The 12,224-nt window shown below is 35.8% G+C and overlaps 1 protein-coding gene across 5 annotated transcripts in view; it reads left to right on the top strand.

The window, feature by feature from the left end:
- DPH6 (diphthamine biosynthesis 6) overlaps nt 1-12,224 on the top strand; it is a 190,021-nt gene that overhangs the window by 140,349 nt on the left and 37,448 nt on the right. The gene's annotated exons all lie outside the window — the stretch shown is intronic.

Raw genomic sequence — 12,224 nt, 5'->3', positions numbered from 1 at the left:
GTATAAAAATCATATGATTGCATAATAGTCTAAAGATTATGCATGAATTTAACTTGTAGAATATATACAAAAATATGAGCAGTAGAAAATAAGAAAGGAGAGCATTTCTTCTGTGATCGTTTGTGGAGAAATCTACAGATACAGTCAAATCCTCGACTGGTATAAGTCAGCATAACTCTGTGATTTCCACGAACTGATTTACACTAGCTTATTTGCCATTTACAGGTAATATATCCATGCATTTGAATGTTGTTTTTCAGGTAGACAGAGTGAAGAAATGCATGTCAAGTTATTCAGGGTGGTAAACAGCCTAGTTCATCCAGGCTGACTGATCTTCCCCTGCAGCGGTTCCCTTATAAGAAGGTTTTGGGTGATTCTTCATCTCCTTTGCTGAAAACATTAATTCTGTTTTGAGCCTGTCACTTTTGTGCTAAGCAAGAGTGCATTTATGCATCCACTGTTCACTTAGGCCAGGACCTCTGGTCACAAGTCTCATGTGTGATGACTGTGAAAGCCATTAACGGTTCCATCCCTGAAGCAAGTACATGTTGTCACTGTCTCATTATAGAGGGATGAATGCCATTTTGGTTGAAAAGTGATCAAAGTCCAACTTTCACTCAGGAAACTTCTCTATTAAACTGTAGTCCAAATTACATGTAGGACACATTAAATTCCCACAGTGAAGGATAGAATTTGAGGGTTTCATCACCTTCAAAGTTTTTTTTGTTTTCCTTTAGATGAGGTAGTCCCATTGATCTGGACTGAAAGAAGAGCTGTATTACCACCTCAGCCTACACAAAGTCTTACTAACTCATCCTTCCTAAAACTGTAGCAAGTTAATGTCTTTCAGACCACAAACATCCCTTCCAAGTTACTGCTTCCAGTAGTTGGAATAGTCAGTACTAAGTAGCCACTCTAGATCTTAGTCTTTTCCAGGGAGGGTGTTTTAATTTATCTTGTCAATGTGAGCCCTGTAAAAATCAGAAAACTCAGATCTCAGGAACTAGTCAAACTTATGTACTGAAAGCCCTTCCCTGTGGGCAGTATCCTCTTTGTTGTGGTTATACAGGACCTGGAAAAGCATTCCAGGAAGGAAACCTACTATTGAATAGTGTACAGTGGCTTCCTGGGTCTTCATAAGAGCCTCTATGATGCTATGTTTTGGATTTGTGGCTAATCTGCTAATGTTGCACATTTTCAAGGCTTTCAAGGCTTTTTCCCAGTCAGCACCCCTAGAATAGACTGGGGAATAGACTGGGGAATAGTCAAGGGGTTATCCCAGACCGTGTGACACCATGCTCAACCATAAAAATTGGAGAACTTGGTCTTCCAAGGCATCTGTTCCCCAGAGGCTGGCTGGGCATCAGTCTGCTGGTGGGAGGAGGTAAAGGACTGCCTTTGCATTGTTAGTTTTAGTATCTTCACCTGCAAAAGTGTCCTTACCTCAGCCCAAGAGTCCTTTCATGTTCGCTCTCCCAGTTGTCCCTCCCATCCTTCTGTGGCGGTGGGACAAGCAACTGGCTCTGTGGAGAGGAAGCTGACTGGGACTCAACACCTCAAGCAGACTCAGCAAATTATCATGAAGACAAACTCCACAATTAACTAGAAAAATTCATACCCGTCCTCCTTCGTCAAGCTTCAGTCAAAATTAGAGCTCAAAATACCATCTCTGCTTTTTGAAACTAAGAATCTTGTCTCTGTTCAGATACACTAATGATCTTCTACTATCAAAAACCAAAAGGGAAAAAAATAAAAAAAAATTAACTCAGGAAAACATCTTCGTACTTCCAGTGGAAGTACTTTTTTACTATTTTATTGTATGATCCAAGGGATCTTCCTAAATTTCAGCACTTGATTATCCATATCTCTGGTTCTGTGTGCTGGTCATAATAATAATAATTTCATTTCCTTTTCTTTCTACTCTTCTCTGAAGGATATCACATGGGCTTCAAAATTAATAACAGACCCTTAATTTTCTTATTCATAAAAGTCAATGTAACCCCAAAATAATTTATGCTTTCCTGTACTCCACTTTCAAAAATGCACATAAAACAGTGTGAAAGTGAGCTATCATATTCTGAAACCTCTTCAAATTCTTGCATAGCAAAAATGAGCAGTGCTCCCTGGTCAATACCCAGTTACACACATGCCAGCTAGCAGTGAATAATCACTTTCAGTGAAAAATAAAAATGCATCCAGCTGATAAGATACCTGTTCACTTCTCATTGGTCCTTTGGAGAAATAGCTTCTGATTGGAAGAGAGTGGGTTGAGATTTGGTATTAGGAAATAATTCTTTTCTGTGAGGTTGATGAGGGACTGGCAAAGGTTCCCCATGGAAATTGTGGATGCTCTGTCTCCAGAGGTCCCTTCAAGGCCTGGCTGAGCAACCTGGTCTAGTGGAAGGTGTCCCTGCCCATGGAAAGGTGTATGGAACTAGATGATCTTCAGGATCCCAACTTGAGCCATTCTGTGATTGCATGAAATGATTTTTGAATTCACATCTTGATATCATATTGCTAATCAAGGTGGCTACCACAATAAGGGAGAGCCTGACAGTGTAAGTTCAGTAGTGCCACCAGAGGTTTCAAACTGCATCCTGCATCATCAAAATTTTCTTCTTGCATTCCACAAAATTTAATTACAGATTTGACAAGAGTAGCTAGTGGTGCTATACATGTACAGATGAACAGATAATGTAATTAGAAATGTGAGGTGAAAGCTATTTGGTTTGAAAATCAATTCCAGAGCTCATTGTCAAAGTTCAGAAGAAAGCAGACTTTCAAAGAAAAGGTCTCTGCAATCAGTATCCAAAATTCAAATTCTGTCATAATCTGTTATCCTTAATGCCCACAAAGTAGATTTTGACCATTAACTTTGCTCATTTTCTGTCCCATTTGGGTACACACTTGCAAGTGATTTTCAACTGAAATCTTTCCATCTTGAACAGCCTTACTTCAGTTCAACTCTTTTTCCTAAGTGCTTATTTTTGACACTAGACATGAAGAATAAAAACCCTCAGAGTGACAGTCTGTGATCATGTTTCATGTGGCAGACTTCATTTGCTTTCAGTCTGTATTGCTATCAATTTATGACTTTGTTCCTTAAATACTTATCTTTTTTTTTCCACATTGTAACTGATATATTGAATGATCTATGTTTGAGAGGTATTTCAAGGATCTTAACTTGAGTCATTAACTGGTTATGTCTTGGCTCAGGGACCTTTAGTTCGTTGAGAGAAAGTTACTGTTTTTTAAGCAAATAAAACAGCTTTTCAGTCTGTAATTATTTTCTTATCAATTTTATATTTTCATGCCCTTTTGAGCATCTAGCATGCCGTGCTTGAATTTACATTTAGCTCTGCAGGAGCTGCTTTAAATATTATTATTAAGAAGGAAGAAATCAAAAATCAAAGTGAATTTTTACTGCAATAGCAAGGTATAGGAAGGTGCAATTGCAGCCACAGCAGCCTGGATTAGTGTATAGAACTAACTCACAGCTTGACAGAAAATCCCTGCTGGGGAGGAAATGTAGGGGAACTGGCAGAATTTTGCTACATCTGCTCCCTACTGCTAATAAGCTTTAACCCATTTCATTTTTATTATGCTTGGTGTTTAGATATTTTGCTTCCGAAATTATATCTGTAACTATGAGAACACATAAAAGGAAGCTCGACAGGTAGGGCTGTTTAAAAATTTAAAACTATCAGCAAGGGATGTTAAAGGCCATAATGAGTAAGATGGTTGCCTTCTCAGTGTGGGATTTTAGAGTTCAGGCACTTCAGTGCTGGTAGAAAGGCTGAGCAGAAGTATTGGGTAAAACCGATTTCATAGCTTGAGTGGCTTGTACAGCCAGAAGGCACCATTAGATTATTTATTGTGACCTGTATATCACAGACCATTACATTTCACCCAGAAATTCCCATTTTGAACTCTGTGAGTATACTTGCACTAAAATACATCAGACCTTAGGAGTTCCAAATACTTTATGCCACAGGGTGAGAATGAAAAGGCTGAGCTTTGCATGCAGGAGGAGGAGGGTTTGTCAGGTTGGTAAGCACACACGGTAGCATGACTACTTCTGCAGAGTAAAGCAAACAACCAAAGGCTTGTATGGACTTCACAAAAGTGAAATACCCTTCCTTTCAATGACCTCATTGAATTAAGGAAAAAAAATATAGATATTCATATTCTATCAGAGCATTTGTATCAGAATTCTGCTGAAACCATAAACAGTTCTCTAAAAGAAAATAAAAATAAAAAAAATTAAATCCCCACTCCCCTAATCAGCTAAAATAAACAAAAGTTGACTTAATCTGTCTCATGACACATCAGTGGGAATAATTAAGAGGGAAAATTAGAGTCATGTCCATTTCTAAAATTAATAATAATTGTCTAAGTCTACATTTTAGGTATTTTGCCCCTTTGGCGGCCCTGCTGGCAGTCCTGTTCTCAGCTTCAGTTTCTCAGTCCAGACACATTCACTTTGAACATAATCAGTGCTATAACTAATATTTATAACCATCTGAAAATGCAGAGGAAATGGTATTGTATATTTTCCATTTGATATTGTCATGTGCTTACCATAACTGATTATACATTTTTAAATCTTTATTTTACTGTGGTGGTGGCATGGTTGTCACATACAATTATGAAATGTATTTGGAAGAGAGATTGAAATGTATAAAATTCATTGAGTAGTTGGAAACTTGATGTCTGTGGGGCTGATGAGACTGTGCTTTTAGATAATGGTTTAGAACAAGATTGTGATACTTACCTGAGGAATGATGCAAAAATGGATGTCTCAGTCTTTCAGTAGGAGATGCTTCTCCATTACTGTGCATGCAGAAGCCTGTGTCTGTCTCTCAGCAGGCCAGTTTACATTTTCTGGTTTTCTTTCAATTTATTCTAACAAGAAATTTTTTGAGCTTCCTTTGCAAGAAAACTTCCAGGTTGATAAGTCCAGAAAACAAAGGTGTTAGCCTAGTTACTGCAGATTCTGTGCACATTCTTCAGGCTTTCAATTGTTTATTTGTTCTAGAGACTTCTTCAAAGCTGATTATGTCTTCATAGAAATGTGATACTCATTGCTCTTGTTTTGATCCTGTCAGAGCTCCTCAGTTTTTGAAATAAAAGGATGAAAGCACAGTGATCCAACAATAGAAAAGAGAAACAAAATTAACAAGCAAATTATATCCTTCTGTACTAAATATAATCAAAAGAGAGCTTGTAAGGTTATGTCTTAAATTTCAACAAAACCCTTTTTTCTATCACACAGAAATGATGAAAATTTATACCACTACTATGCCTCTGTTGACAATCATGGTAAAAGATAGAATAGAAAGTTGTTAAATTATTCTGTTTGAGCAATATAAGCTATAGATCATGTAAAGTTATTGGTTTCTTATGAACTCTTTATTTTCATGAGTTCTATATTTGCTTCACTTTTTTAATGTAATGCTTACCTGTTCTTCCAGTGGCACTATTCAGAGACCATTCATCATGAAATTTTTGATTCTGCAAGGATTTCAACATATTCTTTATGCACCAGAAAGCTGTCTCAACTTAGAAGTCAAATTTACTGTATATTTATTGTGGGGTTTGTGTCCTAAGAGTTTTGTTACTTAATTTTTCTGGTAGTTTCTTCTGACGTACTTGGTTGACTACCATAAAATTTTAGCCCATCACCTTGGCTAATCCTAATAGTGGCCATCAATATATTGTATAGATTTCAAATTTCCTATACTCTCACTAAAATAATTTGGGATATAGTAAATTCATCCTCCTGCAAAATGCATGTTTGAGAAAAGTTAAGCTTGGCATGTTAATTGCCAACCAACTTTGTATCTAACTATTAACTTGCATCATTACTGTAGCTACATGCGTATTTTTTCACAATTTTTCACAATTGTTGAGGTGAAAATTTAATTTGTATTTTTTTCTAATATGAGGAGGTGGAATTATCATCATTATATCAAAAAATACATTAATTAGAAGTCCATTTAAATTACAAAAATTGATTGAAAGCATCCTGAGAAATAGTGCTATCTCTGAATTTCTATACTCATATTTGTTCCCCTGTATCTGCTTTCCCTTTTTCATGTTTCTGTTTTTTAAAGATAGCTAACGACTGCACAAAAAAGAAATTACTCTGAAAAACGTGCTATCAGATGCTGCTAAAAAAAAATAAAGAACCACTTTGTTTCCTCCAGATTTCCATGGTTCAGTAACACCAAAGTACAGGCTCATTTTCCCAGTTGACATTGTACAAAATAATTTCTACATGACACAGTGGTTACTGAACTGCTCTAGCTTTGTCCAACATGTTGAGGTGTGAGTAGGGAGAACTAAAATTTCTGAAGAACTTGTTTCTTTTCATATTTACAGTATTTATTCTATAACAAATATTCAGTTTATAAGATTTCATTTTTAGTCTGCCAATTTAATGTTAATGTCTTTTTGACATGCACCAAATAATTTGTTTTATTTCAGAAAGAAATACTAAATTTCTGACTTTCCTACTTTTGTAAGCTTTCCAAAAGGAACATTCTTAGCAATTTTTTTGTTATAAAACACTGTGGTATTCATTATTTGAATTCAGATGCAATATACCAGGAATGCATGTGGCCTATTTATTAGACAAACTAAGATGTTGAAAAGAATTGCTTCTATCCTACTTTCTTTAGGAACTGACATTTTTATTCTTATTCAGTTTTCCTAGTGGAATCTTTACTTTTTTAAGTCATAAACCTATTGTTGTAAGAGACTCTAGCAAAGCTTAAACTGGATCTCAGGAGTTTGATGCACTCTGTTTAATGTAGGCAGTGTAAAAGAAATTTTAAATGTATTATTTAAAGGCATGTTAATCTTGCCACTGTAATGGTGTAATAATGCATACCATATAAGGTTTTCATAAACTCAGCTTCTAAAAGTAACATCACAGTATCTTTCTTTTTGTTCTCCAAGTCACTTCTTTGTAGAGATAGCAATTATGCATTATTCTCTGTCTCTTATAGCCTGATTCCATATTCAGCTGAGAGACAGATAGGCCTTAGTCCTTACTAACACAATAAAAAGAATATTTCTCATTTAGAACAAAGGGAGGATAGTCAAACAAATTTATACAATAAAGGCCAAAATGTGTACCTTTTTCAGTTTAATTAAGCAAAATAGTTAAATACTTATACAATGGATTGAAGATAGGTTCTTCTTTAACTCATTATTCCTTTGTTTTTATTGGAATTTTTATAGTTCTGCCTTGGATTATTTTTTAATTACAAAAAAAATTATATTTATAAGATTAGCACCTTTAAAACAAAACTCTGTGTAAGTTTACAACACTTACAGCCCAGTGTTTTCCCTTTAACTCTGCTCATTCTATTGGATTCTGGTTGGTTTTTAGCAGTATTGTGAATCCATCAGGCATTCATTAGCATGAGAGTATTTTGTGGCTCTCTCAATATGCACAATGAAAATTGGGTGAATCTTTACTAAGAACTGAGGCACAGAAAACACAAGGATTTAGTAATACTGTGAACCAGTGTGATAATTTCTCATATCAGTGCAAAGCTCAGGAGAGTAATATGCATGCACCAGTTCAGATAACACTTTTGCTTTAGTGTAGGGTTAATTACAAGTTTAGAAACCCACTGAACAACCTCTGTTGTTCACCTTGCTTCTTGGGATATGAAAGAGCTATTTCTGAAGTAAACCCATTGATAAAAGTGTTAGCTAAGTAATCTCTCTACCAAGCTGCCTTTTCACTTCAGTTTAGGTACAAACACAAAGTACAGGATGTTCCCATTCTCGTTTTTCTTTATTAGATGCTTTACTGAATTGTATGTTGCTCAATAACTGTAATCCTGCGGCCTGCAACAAGTATTCAGTCAAGCCTTTTGACCCTTTCTATTTCTAACCAAACACCCTTACACTTTTGCAGATTTGGATTGAGCATCCATCACAGAACCTCTTTAGTGGGGTTAGCAAGGAGCAGTCTACCTGGGTGGCTCCAGTGTAAGGCAGCTCCAAAGCCCTGTTCCTGTGGCAGGTGCCTAAGGCAGACAAACCTCCTGCTTGGCACTGTCTGGGACTGTTGTGTTTTAGTTGTCCATGCTGTCTCTATCAGTTAAGGCAGAAATGAAGATACGTATGTCCCTCTAAAAGTAGTATTACAGGTCTGTATGTGATTCTCCTTTTGGAAAAAGAAGAGGAACCTTTTTTTCCTCAGAAGGAGTAACCACATTGAACTTTCACTTCTTCCAGCCCTATATTCTGATGCCAGTAGCTCTGCTGAAGAAGCTTAGGCTCCTAAAGCTGTTATCTGCACTCATCTACTTGACTCAGTGTTCACAATTCATCTATAAAATCAGTCTGGAATATCACAGATGAACGTAAAATTCCTTTAGAATCATGTTGGAAGGGACCAATTGTGAAAAATCTGAGTCCATACAAGAAGTCCCATTTTTTTACTAAATACACCACTAGTATCAGCACAAATGCTTATTTAAGAACTTAACAATAACCATAATGGTGTAGACCTTGCTTGGTATTTTGACTCCAAACAGTAGCCCTAAGCAGAAGTGAATAGTAAAACCAGTAAAAGCATAAATCTACTCTTAGATTCTCCTAACCTCAAACTATTTTAATTCATATTTAAATTTATCCAATCAATGTTGTAATATAAATCATAATATTTATATAAATTAGTAACTTATATAAATAAAAATAATCTGGGAATTTTATAATGTCCACTGAATCTATGTTCAAAGAACTAGTTCAGGCTCCCCCTGAATCCCTGTAGAGGTCTTTCGACCAGAGCATTCTCTATCAAGGGGTTGTAGGTGTCAGCCACCATCATTGGTTTTGAAACCATGCTCTGACTAATGTCATTTGATGGTCCATAGCTCTTCGTACAGAAAGACAAGTGTGCAAAATCAGTTCTTATCCCTATCCACTCTCTTTATGTCATGTATGACTTTGTAAGCCTCTGTCTTCTCATTAAGGAGGCTACAGAACATTTCCAATCAGACCCTCCAGAGCTTTTGATCATACTTGTTCTCCTCTGAATATATTTTGGATCTAGTATGCCCTTTTTCAGTTGAGAGATCCAGAGTTTATCTTACTCAAGATTCTGGTGAACTGTGAATTTTTACAGTGGCATGGTTACCCACTTTGTTTTCTTTCTTTACTTGTTTTCTTAACTACTGTCAGCTTCTGTGATTCTTTATTAACCAGTCCATGAAGGCTTTCCATGTTGCTTAGCTTAGCATGGCAGTTTCCTCAGTGTTTACAATAGAAGTAAAGAGTCACTTTCTCAGTCATCCTAAAATGTACTTTGTACCTTTGGTTTCTCCTGTGAGTTATTGAAACATGCATTGTATCTCCAGAAGAGTATCAGTATTTTCTTCAAAGTGGGAAAAACCCTTTGTTGAGTTGTGGGGTTTTTTTAAAGCAATATATTAAAAAAATGTTTGTAGTCCTTCTCTGGATATGGCATGATATAGATACAATGCATATATGGAATTATATAGATACAATGCCTGTATTTGGAAAAATCTGCCTTTCGGCTTCCTTTTTCAAATTTTCTGGATCTCAATCTTTTACATCTTTGATAAATTAAGCAGCAGATGATCCTGTTGGCAAAGGGAAGATATTATGAAACATGTTTTGAGGACAGTCTAATGTGAGATTCAGTTAGATCTAAATCACTTGTCTTACAAAATCTCTGCCCAATGTTTTGGGATCTACCATTTCCTAGCACAACAGAATTGGAACTCTGTCATAGTGCGGTCTCTGAGATGATTCAGTTTGCATCCATTCCTGAAAAAAGTCATTGTTGTAGAACCACTTTTGTTCAGAAGTGTCTCCTGCATGCAGAACCTGTTACCTGATGTCCTTCTCGAGCCCTCTTTAAATTAGATCATGTAAAAGTATAGCACATAAGTAGCATCTTTCTCCATATAATCTCAACAGTCAGTCATTGAACCTTTAGATCTTATTTTCCCCTGTGACATTCAAACTTCTCTTATAAACTACAAGGTGCAGAGCTACCTTGTAGTATTTGTTCCTTGAAAGTCTAACAAGTGAAAGTTAGAAACTTCAACGTGCTTTTCCCATTAAATGAAAATCATCTGGAAACTGATAGCTAGGAAAAAAGAGTTAAAGGGCAAATATCTTTAAATGACAACTACACCTACAGATTAATGAAATCCATGAAGATTTGTAAAATTCAGGTAATGCATACTTTTGAGGAATTACTGCTTTCAACTGTGTTTGCTCCAACAGATTTCTTGCCTCTCAACAAGAATTTTAGAGCTTCCCAAGATTTAATTGATAATTCTTTTTCAAAAGTTATAACCCAAGCTATATACTCTTCTGTCTCATTTTTTTCTGATCAGGACTCTGAAGCTGTAGAAGAAAGATTAGACCAAAGCCTGTTCTCCTTTATAGAACAGTCTACAACAGTATTCTTGGGCAAGAACTCTAAAAACATATTTTTATTCATAGTACCCAGCTGTCTGCCAAAGTGAATAATCTTGCTGATGAGAGTGCCGAAATTAATTGTAAAAACAATGTAGCCAATAAAATAATTCCTCTTCATTTTCACTCTTAGTACTTACTTATATTGTTTTAGCACCATATAATTTCTTAACAGACCGTATATATATTCATCTTCACTTACTAGACAGGCTATCATAAAGACATTCAGTTCTTCAAGAAAATTGTACATTTCTGAAAGGTAACTCATAAATGTAGCATCCAAGTGTAACACAAATGTCAGTGATTTCTTGAAAATAAGTCCGAAGAGGTCACTGTTAGAAGTATTTCTATAAGATTCTGTAGCCACTGATGAAAGATTATTAGTCCCCAGTAGCTCTATCATTTGTGCTTTGTGCAAACTCTAAAGTTAAAGGTTATGAGTGTTATGGTACCGTACAGGTGCACCATGAGTAGTCTTTCACACAGAATGATTCTCATTTGTTAAATTTGGAAATGTACTTTCTCCTGGCCTTAATTTTCATGTAGTTCTTCATATTCTAAATGGCAGCTGAAGGCAAGCAGAAATAGTGAGTAATTGATTTAACAACCTAAGACAAGTACAGGGAAGTAGAAAAGTTTGTCTTAGTGCTTGATGTGACCTGAGAGAGCTTCTTTAGACTATTTTTTTCTAACCAGTACCTCAGCACCTTGGGCCAGCAAAATGGCCTTTAAGCCTGAATGAGCATGACTTTTTTTTTTCCCTCAGTCCGAAGCTCCAGTATTTCATCTTTTCAAACTGTTTTACAGCACTCTGAGCAGAATTATATTGACAAGGTTAGAATTCATCTCCTAGAGGAGAATACTGTGCTCCTGCTAAGTGCTAATATAACATTTATGTGTAGCTACCTTAATAACAGCCCTGGCCAGCCTAATGAAAGTACTGAAAGCAAACAGTACTCCGTGAGATTTTATTATGACTGAAGTGATTGCAATTTGAGAAAAATTGTCCCTATTTCTGTTACCACATCAAAACCAGAAGTGCTGAAGCAATTGCTACATGTTTGGGATAGAATTACACTCCACTATTGTCAATATAGAAGTAAGTGCATTTTTCATGTAAACAGCTCACAAGGGTCAAGCATCAAAGATATTCTGTGCAAAATTCTTGTCAATAATTTTGTGAGTGAATTTTGAAATGAAGTGCCTAGAACGTGTCATTATTTCTTCCTCTCAAAGTTGAGAGCAAGTGGTTGCAAATTGAGCTTGTGAATTGAAGGTGCTGCAAGTTACATGGCCTTATCGACTTCAGGCAAAAATGACAGGTTTGCCTTGTTATTATTTTTCCTTTCAGAGGTCAGGCAATAGACAATATTAACAGTATATACTGGAATGTAAGCAAACTGGTATATAAAAAAAGTTATTATCTGTGTACAGAAGGTGGTGTAAGTCACTAATATAAAAAAATCCTAATATACTGTCTCTTCATAAAAATGGATGGAAAAGCAAGGAAAAGAGCAATCCGTGGTCAAAAAAAGTATTTCAACTGCTCAGGTGTTTGAAAGCTATTTAAAACCATCAGAAGAAACGGAACTCAGTTACTCAGATGTAGTTTCCCAAGTTAGCTAATTAGACATGTTGGTTTATGTGAAAATAATTTAAATATACATTCTCAATGAGCTCTGCTATTTAAAAAAACACATTCTATCTTCTAAGAGGGTTTGTTCAGGATAATTCTGCTATTTAGAACT

This window comes from Zosterops lateralis (genome assembly GCF_965231275.1).
Source record: "Zosterops lateralis genome assembly, chromosome: 6".
Lineage (NCBI taxonomy): Eukaryota > Metazoa > Chordata > Aves > Passeriformes > Zosteropidae > Zosterops > Zosterops lateralis.
The sequence above is the reverse complement of the archived record's forward strand: the minus strand, read 5'-3'. Positions and strand labels throughout refer to the sequence as shown.